Here is an 18,509-nt window from a genome sequence, read left to right as displayed (position 1 = left end):
GCATTCTTTTATTCTGTTTTGACAGTTTCTCTCTTCTTTCATCCCTATTTCCTTTCCCCTAGTCTTCCCTATCCCCTTCCTCTTTTTAAAGACATCTCTCCCTTTAGGAATTCCCATTCCCAGCGATATCTCGTCAAAGGAACACATGAATAGCTGACATTATGTAATGCTTTGACATTTGGCATTCCCAAGGCATTACCCCACCTCTGATGCAGAATAAGTTGTCAGAGCATGAAATTGGTATTTTTACATATTCTTAATGTACAGATGTCAGTCTGAAAACCATTCACTAGTATTATGATTACATTCTTTGTCTCATTTTCTTTCTATGCCAAGATCTGTTCTTGTGATTTCTTTTCTTTTGGGAGTCTCAAAGAGGAAAGACAAAACTTTAATCATCCAGTTTACTGATTCTGCCAAAAAATAAAAGTAAACTTTTAAGTCTCTGACCATTTTGACTATGGTACTTCTGGCATGGAAGCAAAAATCTAATAAGGACCAGATGCAAACTCATACAATCAGTGACCGACCCCAGGGAGTGCCAAGAATTCTGAGTTTCTTGAGAACCATACTGTTTCCTACCTGCTCTTTACTTCTAAATTCATTCATGCAAGCATTTTTTTGCATTTAAAAAAATTTGGTCATTTAAAAAATTTATTCCACAAATGTTAATCCATATATCCCATATGACAGTTCCTATGGTAGGCCATTTGGATACAAAGACTAAAAAAAAAAAAAAAAAATGGTCTCTACTCTTGAGGAGCTCACAATCTAGTGGGTTTGGAAAGGGCATGGCTCAGAGAAGGCCTACTGGGGGAAGTGGAATTGAATAGAATCTTTCTAGAAGGAGAGGACAATCTGGACAAAGGGAACAAGAAGTGCAAAGTCGTGCTGACATGAGGGAGCTTGGTTCAGTTGGATAAGCTCAAAACCTTTGGTGTGGTTGCTATGTCCCAGAAGGTTTCATGAGGAGACAGCTGAGCAAGGGCCAAATCACAATAAGCCTTAAATGCCATTCTTTGAAATTTGTACCTTACTCTGAAGGACCAGAGAGCTATTGAACAGTTTTAAGCAGCATTTTACTTTTCATTCTTTTAAGTCCACATCACTGAACCATGTCCAAAACACCAAAGGAATCCATATTCTGACTTCTCTCTCCTTCTGGGCTCTGCTCTCTAGCTGGTACTTCCCATTGGCTGAATCCAGCTAGAACTCAGAGGGCAAGGGAATCTGGTTGATGTAGTCCATAGTGGTTATTGTGCCAGTGCACTGAGCAGGAAGAAGAAGGATGAAAAGTAGATTTAGAAGAGCAAAGAGACCATCTACTTTCTTTCTCCAACAGTTAAGAACATAGGGGAAGGGAAAAGAGAGAGATGAATTTCAGATGTGGGTGTTTGTGAGGAAGAGTTGTGAAGGTCTTTGACACCTCCAAATAGGGAATGGGCTTCCCAAGAAAAGGGAGGGGCATGAGTGAAAGTTCTGGGCAAATGTGAGGGACCATAAACTCTCAGTTCAGCATGGACAGGCCTGAGGGCAGTGCACAAGAGAAGGGGAGGACAGAGTTGTATTGAAGGATGGCTTTTGAAGAAAAGTGGGCTACAAAGAAATATAGATGGAGCGAGACTAGGAGATCCCAGGCTCTGAAGCTAGGCTGTCGGGTTCAAATTCCACTTTGATATTTTGCAACAACCTTGAGCATGTTACTTAACCTCTGCTACAGTTTTCTCCTCTGTAAAATGAGGACAATGTAGTTCTATTAGTAAGTACTTAATAGAGCATACCTTGTAGGATCATTGTGAGGAAGACATAAATGAAAATATATGGAGTGCTTAGAACAAAGTCTGCCATAGAGTGAGATGGTTGCAGATGTGTTAGTTGTTGTTGTTACACAGTATTATATAGGACTACGTGAGGTTTAAGGAGCTCTGGTAGCGAAGTGGTTATGAGTTGGGCTGCTAACCTCAAGATCAACAGTCGAATCTACCAGCAGCTCCATAGGAGAAAGATGAGGCTTTCTGCTCCTGTAAAGAGTTACAGCCTCAGAAACCTTGCACAGGGTCCCTATGAGTCAAAACCAACTCCACAGCCACCACTTAGAATGTGATCCAAGATCTCAGAATGTTCTGGATGCAACTTGTGCAAACCAAATCCACTCTTTCCTTCATTATCACCTAGCTTGCTCATACATCCGTGGTGCCTAAATATGGAATGTATAGATAGTGTAGGGAGTCCTGGTGTGGCACTGGACTGCTAACCACAAGGTCAGTGATTTAAACCCATCAGCCACTCCTTGGGAACCCTATACAAGGCTGCTATGAGTTGGAACCGACTCAACGGCACTTAACAGCAATACAGGGCAGAGGGAGCTGTGGTGGCAAAGTGAGTTACACATTGGGCTGTGAGTTACAAGGTCAGCAGTTGGAGTCCAAATACCCTGGATATATTTGAAATTGATGAGTCTTTTAACTTAAAGAATAGTTTTTAATCTACAAGGTCCATGGGAGAAAGATAAGGCTTTCTGCTTCTGTAGAGATTTACAGTCTTGGAAACCCTTACAGGGTTGCTATGAGTCAGAACCGACTCGTCAGCATACAACCATACAGTGCAGAGCTATTCATAGAAATGTGTTGCCCTGTCTTTATTGCAAGTCAACTGAAATGCAATCCAAGACGAAGTGAAGAGGTCTGGGATTCAGGACACATGGGTTCCAGGCTGAACTCTGCCACTAATTCAGTAGGTGACCTTGGACATGTCCCTTCCACTCTTTGGACTCTAGTTTGGCTCTCTGTAAAGTGATGGGGAGGATTATGATGATGTCTTAGGGGCTCTCTTCCAGCTCTATCATTCTGTGATTCTAAATCCCTTTATAACAAACTCTAGGAGAGGAGCTTTGCTCTTGCAAATGGAGTGTAAATTTAATCCTGCCGGTGCTGAGGCTAACTAATGTGCATGTGTGGTTTATCCTACTTCATTAAACCCTGACTCCCCACAGAGCAACATGTGAGGCAGCCCAGGCAGGTAATACTGAAGTACTGCTGAACCGGGCCTCCTAATAGAAAATGATTTCTCCCTATCTACTTTTTTTTAAGTTTTATCAACACAAAGCCTGTAACCCCCATTTTCCATGCTGTTATTTTACCACATGTTCAAGTACAAACCCAATCATAACTAAGGCAAATTAAGCACTGTTACTTTATTACCCCCCACCCCCTTGCTGCCGGCAACATCACCATTTTACAGATAAAGAAACTGATGCTCAGTTAGGTGACTTGCTAGGGAAGCACAACCTTGGAATGTGTGCTGTATGAAGTAAGGGCAGTGCTGCTGTGGACCAAATACTTGCTGTCATTGTTGTTGTTTGCCGTTGAGTCAGTTTTGACCCATAGTGACCCTGCATAGGAGTGGCTGGTGCTTGAACCACCAATCTTTCAGTTCAAACTGACTTTGCTGTCCAGTGCATTAACCCACAGCACCACACCAGAGGTGGGAAAAGGGAAAGTCATTGGGAAGCTCTGAGGTAATTTCCCCAAGTGGAAAATTTCCCCCAGGCTATTTGTTTTTTTATATAAATTATTACATACAGTTAAATCACCTTTTTCTAAGATTAAAAAGGAGTGTACATTTGAGGTTGTCATTTGGTGATAAAACTGAGCAGTAATTGTCTTGGACTCAATATTTGTTTCCTAGGGCTAGTGTGGTGTCCTGGTGTGGTGCTGTAGGATAAGCACTGGACTGCTAACCCCAAGGTCAGCAGTTCAAACCCACCAACTGCTAGCCCTATACAGGGTAGATACTAGTCAGAATGAACTCTAGAGCATTTAACACCAGTAGCAACAGCAGTTGCTACTGGTATAGCAAAGTTCCACAAACTGGGTGGCCTTAAGAAACAGAAATTTAGTCTGCCAGTTCTGAAGACTGGAAGTCCAAATTCATTGTGTTGGTAGGGCCATGCTCTCAGAAAGCTCTAGGACACGGAACCTTTTTTCTGCCAAAATTTAGATCATGTGTGGGTCATCCAAAATTATAAACTTGAAAATCAGTCTGCTATATTTGGTCAAACATTTAATTAACTCACCACTAAGGAGTCCTGGTGTGGCGCTATGGTTAATGCGCTGGACTGCAAGGTCAGTTTGAACTGCAAGGTTGATGGTTCAAGCTCACCAACTGCTTCTTGGAAACCCTATACAGGGTCGCTGTGAGTTGGAACCCACTTGACTGCACTTAACAACAAAATGTGATGGCTGGAGTCCTAGTGCGGTGCTGCGAGAGAATGCACTGGACTGCAAAGTGGATTTTAACCACAAGATCAGCAGGTCAAACTCACCAGCTGCTCCTCCAAAACCCTATAGAGGGTCGCTATGACTCGGAACCTCCTCGATGGCACTTAACAACAACAACAACAACAACAACAACGTGATGGCTGGAGTCCTGGTGTGGCTTAATGTGCTGGACTGCAAAGTCGGTTTGAACTGCAAGGTCAGCGGTTCAAGCTACCAGTTGCTCCTCAGAAACCCTATACAGGATTGCTATGAATTGGAACCAATGGACAGCAATGAACAACAATAGCAATGTGATGACTGGAACAGTGGTTGCCTTGCTGGGCCACACTAAATGATCTCATGGGCCTTATATGGCCCACAGGCTTTAGGCAAAGCTCCTTCCTTCCTTCCTTCCTTTAGCTTCTGATAGCTCCAGGAATTCCTTGGTCTGTAGCAGCATAATTTAATCTCTGCCTTGCTGCCTTCATATGGGCCATTTCCCTCCCTCATCACTTCTCCTCTTCCTCTTATAAGGATCATTACAAAAAAATTGTAATTAAAAAAAAAATCCATCTACTCTAGTGTGACCTCATGTAAATTAATTACATCTACTAAGAAGCTCTTTCCAAATGAGGTCACATTCATACATGCTAGGGGTTAGGAACATATGAGGAGGCTTCACAAAGTTCATGGAAAAATTCCATTATCTTCTAATTCCATCTTTCCATGAACTTTTTGAGCCGCCCCCTGGAACTTCTTTTATGGACATAATCAGCCCAAAGTTGATGCTGTTAATTTTTCTTTTTTTATAGTGAAACACAGTGTAAAGCAAACCTATTACCATTGAGTATATTCTGACTCCTAGCAACCCTGTAGGACAGTAGAGCTGCCCCGTGGGTTTCCAAGGCTGTAAATCTTTATGGAAGCCAATGGAGGACACATCTTTATCCCAGAGAAAGCTGGTGGGTTCTAACCAGCAACCTTTGGGTTTGCCGTTGAGCCCTTTAATCACTATGCCACCAGGGCTCCTTTGAAATAAAGTATAAATCCTGGAAAATGCATAAAGCTCATGTGTATAATTTAATGAAGAGTTAAAAGTGAACACTAATAACCACTACTCTGGTCAGAAATAGAATGTAACGTTGGGTGAAAGAAACAAGAAAACAGAATACATGTAGTCTGATCCCATCATACAACATTGAAAAAGTTGAGTTCACTTCACTTTACTACTTCACTGGAGATGGACCCCACTGAGGACCGGAGGCACAGAGGCATTAAACCAGAAGGAACTCATATTGACTTTCACTGACTCTTTGATTCATTCCTCAGACACTCCTAAGGTTTTCCTATGTAGAGGACTCTGGACTGGACACTGTGGGGGTGTGGAGTTAGGGTATCTTGCATAGAGTCCGCATTGAAGGGGCAGGAAATGCTGAAATGAGTTGAGCCCTAAATGCAGGAAAGGAATGGATGTCTTGGAAGAGCCTCTGAAAAAGAGTCAGGCAGAGCCATGTGAAGGAGGGGCCATGAGAGACTCCAGAAGAATCGGTAAACTACTGTAGCTGAATGAAACCAGCATTTCTGATCCATCTCTGTCTGGAAAGCCAAGTAGGGCAGTTTATGCACAGATGAATCCTAAAGGGCTCAGAAATTAGGTTCCAGAGTGCCAGAGAGGAAGGGTTCTCAGACATCAGCTGCTCCATTGCCTTGTATTTGTGAAGGAACAATCTAAGGCCCAAAGTTAGGTGGCTTTTCCAATGTCGTGTGCATAGCTGGAGGGGAAACTGAGACCATAACTCAGGTTCCTGGCTTTTAAACTGTTCTCTTCCTAAGCCCAGACTAGAGCAACAGTATTCTCCAAGATAAGTTTTTAGAATCATGGGCTTTTGTGGTCATGAACTCATACAGCAAGAGAACATAGGAACTGGAGAAGGCCTTGGTGGTAATCTTTCTAGTCCTGTGGGTTCCAAACCTGGCTGTATCCACATCACCTCAGTAAATTGTTTTAAAAAATGCCAATCTCCAGAGATGGAGATTTAGTAGAAAGGGCAGCTTGACCATGTATTTTTTCAAAGCTCTCCACTCTGGCTGATTCTGATAGGCAGGCGGGGCCCTCACAGGTCAACTCTTTCCAGTTGACAAAGAAAGAAACTGAGGCTCAGATTAAGGAAGGTAGAGTGACATTTTATCACAAACTGATTCCATCACAAACTCAGCAATTGCTTGGGTTAGAACTGAACCAGGCTGCATATCTAAGAGCCTTGATGTATTAATAATGGTCTTCTTTGGTATTATTTTTGTGGTTAACACATTTTATTTTTTGAAACAGCTTAAAAGATTCCTAGTCAGGCTGCAAGGCACTCAGATTTGTGCAATGTTTACAATGAGTTTGTTGTTCATTAAACAAATTTACCCAGACTAACCCAACATGAAAGAAATCATCTTGTTTACAGTGAGATACTGACAAAATACGTGTAACAAAGACCGACAAACACACATAAACCTGGATTGCCGAGTGGGACATGATGTGCTGCTGCATCCAATTTTCCTCATTAGAACTTGCTTTATTTGAACATGACTCAGTACCCCGTGTAAATGTGAGGTTGTTAATCTTATTACTATATGGAAAACAAATTAATTAGTATGCATGCTATTGGAGATGAGCTGTTAGGTTGGTATTGGAAAGATTAGGAAAATACACTCATTACTCCAAATGATATCTGATATACATGTCTGACTTCTACTTTAAGATCGGTTCCAATATATGGGCAACAAATATAGCTAATAAAAATCAAACCTTTGTGCTCAGCATGTAAATGTTGAAGTTGGCCAAGATTCATAAATTCTGGCCCTCTTTGTTTTAAAACAAAAGTCGTTACGATGAGCAACTGCTTGTCACTCCCCATCAGCCAAAGACTCAGCTATGGTAGGTGACCTTCTCAGGTTCCACATCACACCCAACAGTATCCCAACCCATTTGTCCTACATGGCCACTGTACTGTGCTCCTCCTTGAACACTTTCTACATTCTGTTAGCAGGCATTAGGAACACCTGTATGCTCCTTAGGTTGGAGTCTATATTCAATTGGAGATTGCAATTTCTATCTACCAGAATACCATACTACACAGACTGAAGGAGCTCTTTATGTGCCAATGGGATGGGAAGCTATCACCAAGACATATTGTTTAGCGTGTACATGTGGTCTACCGGTGGAAGGATCCTGGTAATAAAAAAGGAGGAGACCTTGGGTGACAGAATCAGGAGTAGAAGGGAGACTTTTCCTCAGGCTTCTCTTTGTACCTTTTGAATTTGAGCCATATGAATGTACTATTTAGTACAAAAATAGAGTAAGTATCCAATTTAAAAATAAAACCTATTAAAAATAAAAGCTTTGGTCAAAACAAATAAACAAACAAACAAAAACCAACAACATATAGTCAAATGCCATTCAGGGCATTAATAAATCAACCTATTTCACCACATGGCATTATCCAGCCTTATTTGGCCAGGGACTCCAAAAGAAACATATGGTATCCAGTGCTTTCCAAATGTCTTTAATTCTGAAATCCCTCTAAAAAATACGCATTTACTGGTATTTCAAGAACACAAGCAGCCCACTGATGTGCACTGTTGTTAGTTACCATTGAGTTGATTTTGACTCATGGGGACACCATGTGTGCAGAGGAGAACTGCTCCAGAGAGTTTTCTCTGACGTTTTTGGAAGCGGATTACCAGGCCTGTTTTCCCAAGTGTCTCTGGGAAGGTTTGAACCACCAGTCTTTAGACTAGTAGTCAAGCGCTTAAATGTTTTGCCAGCCAAGAACTCAATGTATCAACTTAAGGAGTATTGTTGGTGTTATGTGCTGTGGAGTCGATTCCAACCCATAGTGACCCTGTTTCTGAAGATGTAAATCTTTATGGGAGCAGAAAGCCTCATCTTTCTCCTGTGGAAGAGCTGGCAGTTTTGAACTGCTAACCTTGAGGTTCACAGCCCGATTCGTAACCACTATGCTACCAGAGCTCCTTTAAGGAGTATTAAGCAGCATTAAAATGATTACTGAAACACTGATTTTTTAAATGATAATCATGAAGTCTATGCGTCATTATCATGATAGACTGTTACTCCAGAACGCTGAATACAAAGCTGTAACTGCACGAATAAATCCCCTATGTAAATTTTCCTTGCATGTAAGAAAGGACAGAAGAGTAACACTCAACAGTTCATTTGTTAGGATGGGGGATTATGGATCATTTTCTTTCCTTTTAATTTCCTTTATTGTTATAATATTGTGAACTAAATAAAAATCTGGGGAAAAATACAATGAAAGCAACAGATAGTTACATTTTGTTGTATCCTTCATAAATCCTTTCATTGCAGAAAGGGATTAGATGTGGCTTACCATAGCAAATCATAAAATAAGACGTACATATTGCATTTCTTCTAGACCCGCCTATCCTTCTGAGAATAAATTAAAATATAAACACCAGAGTTGATTTTTTAAAATCCAGGATTATCTCATTATTCCATTTAAAGCATATAAAGAAAGAAAATGCACTTGTTTTTGTTTTATTTTTCGTTTGGATTGAAAGTTTCCTCAGTTCAATTCCATATGTATGTTCCTCCCTGTTGGCAGAGCATGGATCCCCATTCCTACAACTGCATTTCTCAGACTGTTAGCCCTCCACTCAGATGTGCAGACAGTGGTGGAGATGGGCCAGGGCGGTGATTCCTGCTTTGTGAAATGAGCTCCGTGGGCCTGGGGTCCCTGAAACGATGCACTGGAAGATACTGAAGTGCTCTGCAAACCTTCCGGAAGGGTGTCTACGTAGATTTTATTTATTTATTTATTTATTTTTTGAGGAGCCAGTGCAGTGTAACATTCAAACCATTTACACTCTACTCCTAACCTAAAGGTTGATCGTTCAAGCCCACCCAGTGGTGCCACAGAATAAGGCCTACTCCAGTGTAACCTCACGTAAATTAATTACATCTACTAAGAAGCTCTTTCCAAATGAAGTCACATTCACAGGTACTAGGAGTTAGGAACAAGTGAGGAGGCTTCACAAAGTTCATGGGAAAAAAATCTATTATCTTCTAATGTCATCTTTCCATGAACTTTTTGAGCCTCCAAGACAATTCACAAGAGCATGGCTACTCTGTAACACATAGGGCCACCGAGTTTGTCTCTTGGTTTTGTTTTTCAGCAGAATGGAAGACACTCAAGGCAGGGTGAGGGCAAGGTGAAGGGAAGGAGGGGTTAGGCTTTAAGGGAGGGCTGTAATGTTCGTGGTTCACAGCTTTTGCTATATGAAGTTAGAAATGACTTTACATTCTAGCTCTGCCATTTCCTAACTGTGTGATCCTGGTAAGTCTGAATGTCTCTGAGCCATGGAGTTGAGGCTTCATCTGTAAAATGGGGGTATTGACAGGACCTAGAGTCCCTGAGTGATGCAAACTGTTAACAGAGCTGCTAACAGAAAGGTGGAGTTCAAGCCCATGCAGAGATACCTTGAAGAAAGGTCTTCTAAAAAACCAGCCGCAGAAAACCCTACGGAGTAGAGTTCTACTCTGACACACAGAGGGTCACCATGAATTGCCATCAACATGATGGCACCTGGTTAATAGGACCTGCTGCACAGGTCTGTTCTGAGGATGGACTATGATAATGTCTGTAAAAGAACCAGCTTACTGCCTCCAGTCCACTCCCACTCTTAGCTCCTCAGTAGAACAGAGTAGAACTGCTCCATAGGATTTCCAAGGCTGTAAATCTTTCTGGAAGCAGATGACCTCATCTTTCTCCCATGGACTGAATGATGGATTCAAACCACTGACCTTGCAGTTAGAAACTTATTGCTTAACCCTCCATGTCACCAGGGGTCATTCCTATAAAGTCCAGTACCCAGGGTATAGTAACCACTACACTTGCCTTGCCTTTCCTATGAACTCACTGTGGATCCTTTGCAAGTGTGTTTCTTTCTCTGAGCGTTAACGTCTCCATCTGTAAAACAGAGTAAAGAGGTTATGTATAGTTCATAGTCTCCCCGGCTGTCACGGGTGTCGGTGTAGACAGACCAAGTGTATGATTTCACAGTGGTGATTATAGCAGTAACTTTTTAAACATAGATTTGTGAGAGAAATGGTAGTTCTTAGGGACACAGCTATGGGAATGGGGTTATGGAAGTTTTCTGTACATTGTACTCTCAGACCCATAATCCTCCTCTTGCTTTACTTCTGAATGTGCATCCCCATCTGATATTTCAAGATCTCCTCTGCCAGCTAATAACTTTTCACAGAAACTTCCATTTACCACCTGGTTTGTTTGTTCTGGAGGATAATGACTCCCAAAGGGCAGAACTTGAACCAGTGGGTGGTATTACATGGAAGCTCATGTGTGCTGAAGGTGAGAATGGATTCCCAGACAGCCATTCTACAGTACTGCTGGCTAGTGGCCATGTCCCTGTTCCATCATAGGCTAGTGTTACATCATAGGCTAGTAGCTGCTTCCTTGGATGTGGGAGAGAGGCTTGCCAAATACAGTTTGCACAATTAATTGAAACCCACTACCCAGTGTCCTGATGTGGTTCTGTGGGTTAATGTGCCAGACTGCAAAGATGTTTGAACCGCATGGTTGGAGGTTCAAGCTCACCAGCTGCTTCTTGGAAACCCTACATAGAGTCGCTGTGGATCAGAACTGACTCGACAGCACTTAACAACAACAACAACACCCAGCACAGTGGTTACGAATCAGGCTGCTAACCTAAAAGTCAGCAGTTCGAAACTGCCAGCTGTTCATCGAGAGAAAGATAAGACTTTCTGCTCTGGTAAAATTTTATAGCTTTGGAAACCCTACATAGGGTCGCTATGAGATGGTTACAAGTCGGGCTGCTAACCTCAAGGTCAAAAGCTTGAAACTACCAGCAGTTCTGCGGGAGAAAGATCAGGCTTTCTGCTCCTGGAAAGATTTATAAACTCGGAAGCCCTGTATAGGGTCGCTAGGAGTCGGAACCGACTCTATGGCACTAAACAACATAAGCTGGAAATGACTCCACAACATGCTACCACCACTACCTTAAAAAAGTAGTTCTGGTGTGGCACTGTGGGTTAATGCACTGGACTGCAAAGTCGTTTGAACCACACGGTCGGCGGTTCAAGCTCACCAGCTGCTTCTCGGAAACTCTATACAGGGTCGCTATGGGTTGGAACTGACTCGACGGCACTTAACAACAACAACAACAACAACAACAACATGGGGTTGATAGAGTCAGAATCGACTTGATAGCAGAGGAATAGACCTTAAGTCCTTGTGCTGTCGATGAACTATGCTGATTTATTACTACTTGCTTTCTAGAGGGTTCCGACTCATAGCAACCCTATGCATAACAGAATTGAACACTGTTTGGTCCTGTCCCCTCCTCACAATTATTGCTATGTTTGAGCCCACTGTTGCAGCTCCTGTATCAATCCATCTCACTGGGGTCTTCTTTTTCTCTTACCCTCCACTTTACCAAGTATGATATCCTTCTCCAGGGGCTGGTACTTCCTGAAAGTCCAAAGAATGAGAGATGAAGTCTCATCATGCTTGCTTCTAAGAAACATTCTGGCTTTATTTCTTCCAAGACAGATGTGTTTGTTCTTATGGTAGTCCATGGTACGTTCAATATTCTTTGCCAACACCACAATTCAAATACATTGATTCTTCTACAGTCTTGATTATGCATTGTCCAACTTTCACATGTATATGAGATGATTGGAAATGCCATGACTTGGGACAGGCACACTTTAGTCCTCAAAACTGACATCTTTGATCTTGAACACTTTAAAGAGGTCTTTTGCATCATATTTGCCTAGTGCTATTTGTCATTTGATTTCTTGACTGCTGCTTCCCTAAGCATTGATTGTGGATCTGAAGTCTTTAACAATTTCAGTCTTTCCTTCATTTATCAAGATGTTTATTGATCCAGTTGGATTTTTATTTCCTTTACACTGAGGTGCAATTCATACTGAAAGCTATAGTCTTTGATCTTCATCAGTTAGTATTTCAAGTCCTCTTCACTTCCAACATGTAAAGTTGTATCATCTGCATATGGTACATAGGTTGTTAATGAGTCTCCCTCCAATCCTAATGCCACGTTCTTCATCCAGATTCTCAGATTATTTGTTCAATATACAGATTGAATAAGTATGGTAAAAGGATACAACCCTGGTGCACACATTTGCTGATTTTAAACCATGCAGTATCCTCTTGTTCTGTCTTAATGACTGTGTACAGGTTATTCTTGTGTCTTGGTCCATGTACAGATTATTCTTGAGAACAATTAAGTGTTCTGGAATTCCCATTCTTCCTAATGTTATCCATAATGTGTTATGTTCCATACAGTCTAATGCCTTTTCATAGTTAATAAAGCACAAGTAAACATCTTTCTGGTATTCTCTGCTTTCAGCCAAGATCTATTTGGTATCAGCAATCATATCACTAGTTCCATATCCTCTTCTGGATCAGGCTTGTGTTTCAGGTAGCACCCTTTTGATGTACTGTTGCAACCATTTTCCAAATATCTTCAGCAAAATTTTGTGCGATATGATATTATTAATGGTATTATTGGATAATTTCTGCATTCTGTTGGGTCACCTCTTTTAGGAATGGGCACAAATATGGGTCTCCTCTAATCGGTTGGCCACGCAGCTATCTTCCAAATTTCTTGGTATAGATGAGTGAGCCAATTAATTGAAAGAGATCCATATTTGTGTCCATTATTTAATTAACAAGAAATTGCTTCTTTTTTTATATATAAATGTTTTATTGTGGATTGAGTGAAAGTTTACAGGGCAGATCATCAGTTTTACATTAAACAAATCATACACCTTGTTTCATTACAATGATTATAATCCCTTCCATGTACCATCAGTTAACAGTATTTCTGTCTATTCACTTTAGCTATTTGTTTGAAAAACAAACAAACACTTAGGCATATACAGTAATTTACACCTCCAAAGGGCACATTCTGCAAGTCTGCCACCTGGCCACCAGCTCTTAGACCCTCTCTTCCCATGAAACTAGAGTTCTAGCCACTCCCCTCTTCATGACCCCATCTCTGCCTCGTCTCTGGCGTCTTGCTTCTCTGGATAAGGTCCCACATTCTACTTGTCCTCTTCTCCCTTGATGGTCCTAGAGTCCTCTGTTTCTGGACTGTAGGATTAACCACTCCCCTTTTTTTGTTACAAAACTTCTATCTTTACAATTGTGACAGTCGCAATTAGTCATAATAACAATTACTCACTATTGAATCATACAAATTTTATCCCCATCTCTTTTCACCAAACCCGTCTAGACAAGATGAAAACTATTCAGTGGGGACTCTTTCTTTCCCCCCATAGTCCTAAACTAAACTCCCTCTTGAAACCTTGTAAACCAGTCACTTTGTGCCTTTATCACCCCCACATTTTAGGTAATCAATATCTAACTTGCCCGTCCATATCTACACTGTGTACAGAGGGGCTAGCATTGATACTTGATGTGAAGACTCCTTCCCTCTCTGTTAGTATTTAGAGTTACTACCTCTATGAGGGAGTCCTGGTGTGGTGTTGTGGGCTAATGTATCAGACTGCAAAGTCAGTTTGAACTGATAGGTCAGTGGTTCAGGCTCACCAGCTTCTCCTTGGAAGCCCTATACAGGGTTGCTATGGGTCAGAATTGATTGACTCGATGGCACTTAACAACAACAACAACCTCCATGAATATAGGTCAGGTTCATCAAATTGTAGCAATTCACCCTTGTTTCCTTCATCAAAAAAAAAAAATTTTTTTTTTTGTAATCTTCCTCTAATAGAGTTCTGATTATCAAGCCATCAAGGCTAGGTCAAATGGGTACTATTTGCAAGTTTGAGTGTTCTTGTGCATCTCCCCTCACTTTATATCAGCTGGATGCTTCACTCTCAGCTCTAGCCCTCTGTGGCTATGTCCTTGTCCATAGGCTCAAGTGTCCTCAGGTCTCACCACACTTTGGACCAACCAGCCTTTCCTCTTCTCTCTCTCATCTCTAGGTCAACAGGAATCAATGGACTGTGGTTGAACTCAGCCCATTTCTTCATTGCTGCTGACTTTCCCCCTCTTCCCCTCACCAGTAGATCAACGTGGTAGCCAGCAAGCTTACATGCCTGTTTGTGTGTTCCCTTTGAGTTTCAGTCTTAGAAGAGAGTTTGTCCTGAAGGAACTTGATTGCTTGCCTTGATGGCTTCCTGGAGAACAGCTTGTTTATTCTTGTAGTAGCCAGTCATGCTGACATTTTTGTTTTGGGTTTTTCCTAATGATCTTAAGAAAACATTTCTTGATAAACTTTAGAGGCTGTGGCTTAATCTAGTTTCTCTCTGAAGGGAGTGTCCACTAGAATTTTAACATCCCAAGGGATGAGGTTTGGGTAGAAATCAGACAGAATGCATGCCTTTTGGCTCATCTCTCTTAGCCTTCTTTTCCACAGAGTGGAATTCTTTCTCTCTGTAGGAGATCTAGATAGATTGATAGGTGATCTAATAGACAGATAGCAGAATTCACCTTATTAATGCACTATTGACTGCAATAATGTGTCTTCCTTCCTCCTCTAGGATTGGAGATTTTCTTTCCCCTTCAGCTCTGCCCAGCTGTGTTTTATCCCAGCAATTGTAAGTCCAACATTGTCTTTTCAGAATTTCAGCAGTATTATGACAGCTTTTAACCTTATGGCTCTCAGATGTGCTTGAGTTGAATTTTTTGTTCTTTGCTTTTCTCTCTTGGAGTGCTGGCAAAGGATACTTTAAAAAGAAACACACAATTTTCCAAGACATGAGTACTGTCGGCCTCTTCTTGTACAAACCTTCACTCATAGCTCCTGTCAAATGTTGGGCCACTGGTTTCCCTACAAAATGGAGAAATAAGTTTAGTCAACCCAAAAAGATTATTTTAAGCAGGACTGGGAAATATAAACCCATCCTAACAATACTTCATGCAGCAATGCCAAGCTGTTATACCATTTGGTCCTTACAACAATCCTGAGAGGTAGGTGGAGTGAGTAGCATTTATTCTTCCCATTGTACAGACTAGCAAACTGATGGGCAGCGAGATCTCCTTCATTACATTTATTCATCTGTCAGACTCTTACATGAAAATCTTTTATGTGCAAGCCTTGTTTGTGCTGTTCTGTGGTTGCAGATACAGACCAGATACTGTCCTTGTTCTCATGAGAGGAAGATGAGAGAACAAGGAGATATGACAGTATGACAAAGATATTAGCAGAGGCATGGGGACCCAGAGTCCTCATAGGCTCACTCAAGGAGTAACCCCAAAAATAACACAGGCACAAAAGTCCTCCAAAGCAGGTGGCAGTGACCCCTGCTCAGTTACAGGGCTGAGGATGGCCAAACTTTGTCTCTCATATTTTGGACATATTGTCAGGAGGGACCTGAGAAGGATATCATATTTGGTAAGGTGGAGGATCAGAGAAAAAGAGGAAGACCCCCAATGAGATGGCTTGGCAAAGTGGCAGCATCGATGGACTCACGCGTGGCAACAGTGGTGAGGTTGGCCCAGGATCGGGCAGTGTTTCGTTCTGCTGTGAATAAGGTCACTATGAGTCAGTAGTGACTCGAAGGCACCTAACAACAACAACAACCTGATAAAATGAGAATATATACAGCTGCTGTTCTGGCAGTCTTAGAGAAGATGTACCCAGCCATTTCCTCTGCCCTACTTCCAAAACTACCATGAGTTCCTTCTACAGAAGCGTTTGCCAATCGTGGCTTGGCGCTGTGGATAAGCACTGGACCGCAAGGTCGGTTTGAAGCATGGGTTGTGGTTCAAACTCACCAGCTGCTCCTCAGAAACCCTATATAGCATCTCCTTTGAGTCAGAAGCAACTTGATTTTTAACAAACCATCTGCCAAGGTGCCCTGGTAGCATAGTACATAATGAACTGGTCTCCTAACCTCAAAGTCAGTTGTTTTAATCTGCCAGTGGCTTCGTGGGAGAAATATGAGGCTTTCTGCTCCTGTAAAGATTTGCAGCCTCAGAAACCCTATAGAGGGTCGCTATGAGTTGGAAGTAACTCAATGGCACATAACCACCACCACCATCTGTCAAGTACTTAGTCTGTCAAGTCATAGCATTTTGCTTGCACCTTGAAATCCAGTAGACTCATCTGAAAAATGGGGATAATCATCATACTTTCTGTGTCCTTAGTTGCCTAGCAAAGTTCTATTCATCCTTCAACATTCATTTCAGGCCACTCCTCCCAAGGAGTTCTCTGATGTCCTCCATTCAAGGAATACTCTTCTCAGGGCAGCTTTGAGGCTCAAATGACTGCTGTGTGAAAGCTCATGGAGGATTTCTCTGCTGACATTCTTGCCCTTCTCCCTGGCACTAATGACAATGGAGGACACTAGAGACCCCAGTAGCTCATAGACCTTCCCCTCAGGGTCTGCCCTTGGGAGAAAGAGTGAAGGGCTTTGTGGCCCTTCAGAACCGGGAGCAACACACAGTCAACTGGAGAAACAGTTTCAGCCTGGGTGGCCAGAAGGGCTTTAAGGGAAGAGTTTTCCTCCTGGTGGGCTTGGGGGTCTCAGAAGCTGCCTGGCTAGCTCAGCCCCAGGCACAGGCCCTGCACCAGGGCCTCAGAGGAAATGGGGGAACCAAGTGCTTACTTTGGTGAAAGGAGCCAGGACAAAACCCAGCTCTGTGCTTAATTAAAAAGAGTGCTTAATCCCTCCCCCAACAAATGCAGATCGCCCACAAAGGAGAACAGGAACGCCAGTGGCCAGGAAGACGGAAGCCTTATAAACAAGTGCTTTGGGCTGTGCAGGGCAGCTCCACTATGATCTGATACAATGACTATTGTCAAGGAGGGCTGTTATTCCATGTTTTTGTATCCTTTTCTTCAAATTTTCTTTTGCTTCCTAATTTCATGCATCAAGGGTCAAAAGACAAAAGATCAGGCCTGGTTTAGAGGCAGCAAACTCCCCACCACCGGGAAAGTGTGTCCAAGGGAGCGCTTTGAGGCACCGCCAGCAGGCACTGCCAGCAGACACCGACAGGTTTTCATCCCGGACACATTAGGCTTCCTAATTCTCTTTTGTCACTTCATGGAGTACATGGGTCTGCATGCAAATTGCATGAGAAATGAGGCACCAACTGATGTACCACTGTAGGAAAAAAATTGCTCCCCTTTCAATTCACCAAACTTCTCCCACCTCAAACCTTGTTTGTAAGAATTTATGCCTAAAGGAGAAGCCAATATGTGAGTTCTCAGTCTGTCTTTACCCAGATCCTTACAAATCTGTGTTCATATGAACATGCTTTATATAAAAAAATCTGAACACACATTCTTTAACGATTTTTCTGGGGCAATATAGGAGGATCTCTCAAGAAAATTACCAAAAGTTCTTTTAAAAATTACTTTTATTGAAATTTTAGCATCATTTCAGCATAAATAATTAATAAAAATATTTTAGTATGAATTTAGGATGAATGTTTGGTCCTCAGCTCTTGAACTGCAGGAGTTTCTTTATAAGCTAGATAGACACTGGTTTATAAAAAGAACACAATTCCATGATTCCTGACTAGAAATATTTGCGTGACTTAGAGAAAACATGACTTCCTTGTCCTGTGTTCAAAAGTTTCTGACACCAACTTGGGGTCTTCCAAATGGTCTTCCAAGTAAGGGGACATTTAAAAAAATTTTTTTATAGACTCTTTTTAAATAGTAGATCTGTATTCAATGTTTGAAGGTCTGTCTTCCACTTCCAGTACAAAGTAAAGGGAAGTTGAGCACTTTGGGTGATAGCTGGACATTGGGGTTGGCAAAGACCCTTTGGGTCCAAACCTAGCTCCACTTTTCTATGTCACTCTGGAAGATACCAGCATATAGCTGACCAAGTTACTAAAATAGGTAATTAATAGCAAATCTGAACTTCTTTTGTTGTTGTTAAGTGCTGATGAGTCTATTCCAACCCCTAGCGACCTTGTATAGGGTTTCCAAGGAGTGGCTAATGGGCTTGAACTGGTGACCTTGTCCAGTGTTTATTCTATAGTTTGACACTAGGAGTCCAAAAGTATTTTAAAGCGCATGTTTTTAATTTCAGTCATGTACTCAAATCCAGACTTTTTATCTGGTAGTCCCCTTTCTTCCCCATTAGACACCCTCTTTCCCCCCAAACAACACAAATCAGCCCACAATTTGCGCTGAGACTAAGGTCACTTGAAGGTTCACACTATAGGATCCAGG

This window comes from Chrysochloris asiatica, unplaced genomic scaffold (assembly GCF_000296735.1).
Source record: "Chrysochloris asiatica unplaced genomic scaffold, ChrAsi1.0 scaffold00053, whole genome shotgun sequence".
Classification (NCBI taxonomy): domain Eukaryota; kingdom Metazoa; phylum Chordata; class Mammalia; order Afrosoricida; family Chrysochloridae; genus Chrysochloris; species Chrysochloris asiatica.
This window is presented reverse-complemented; position numbering follows the sequence as displayed.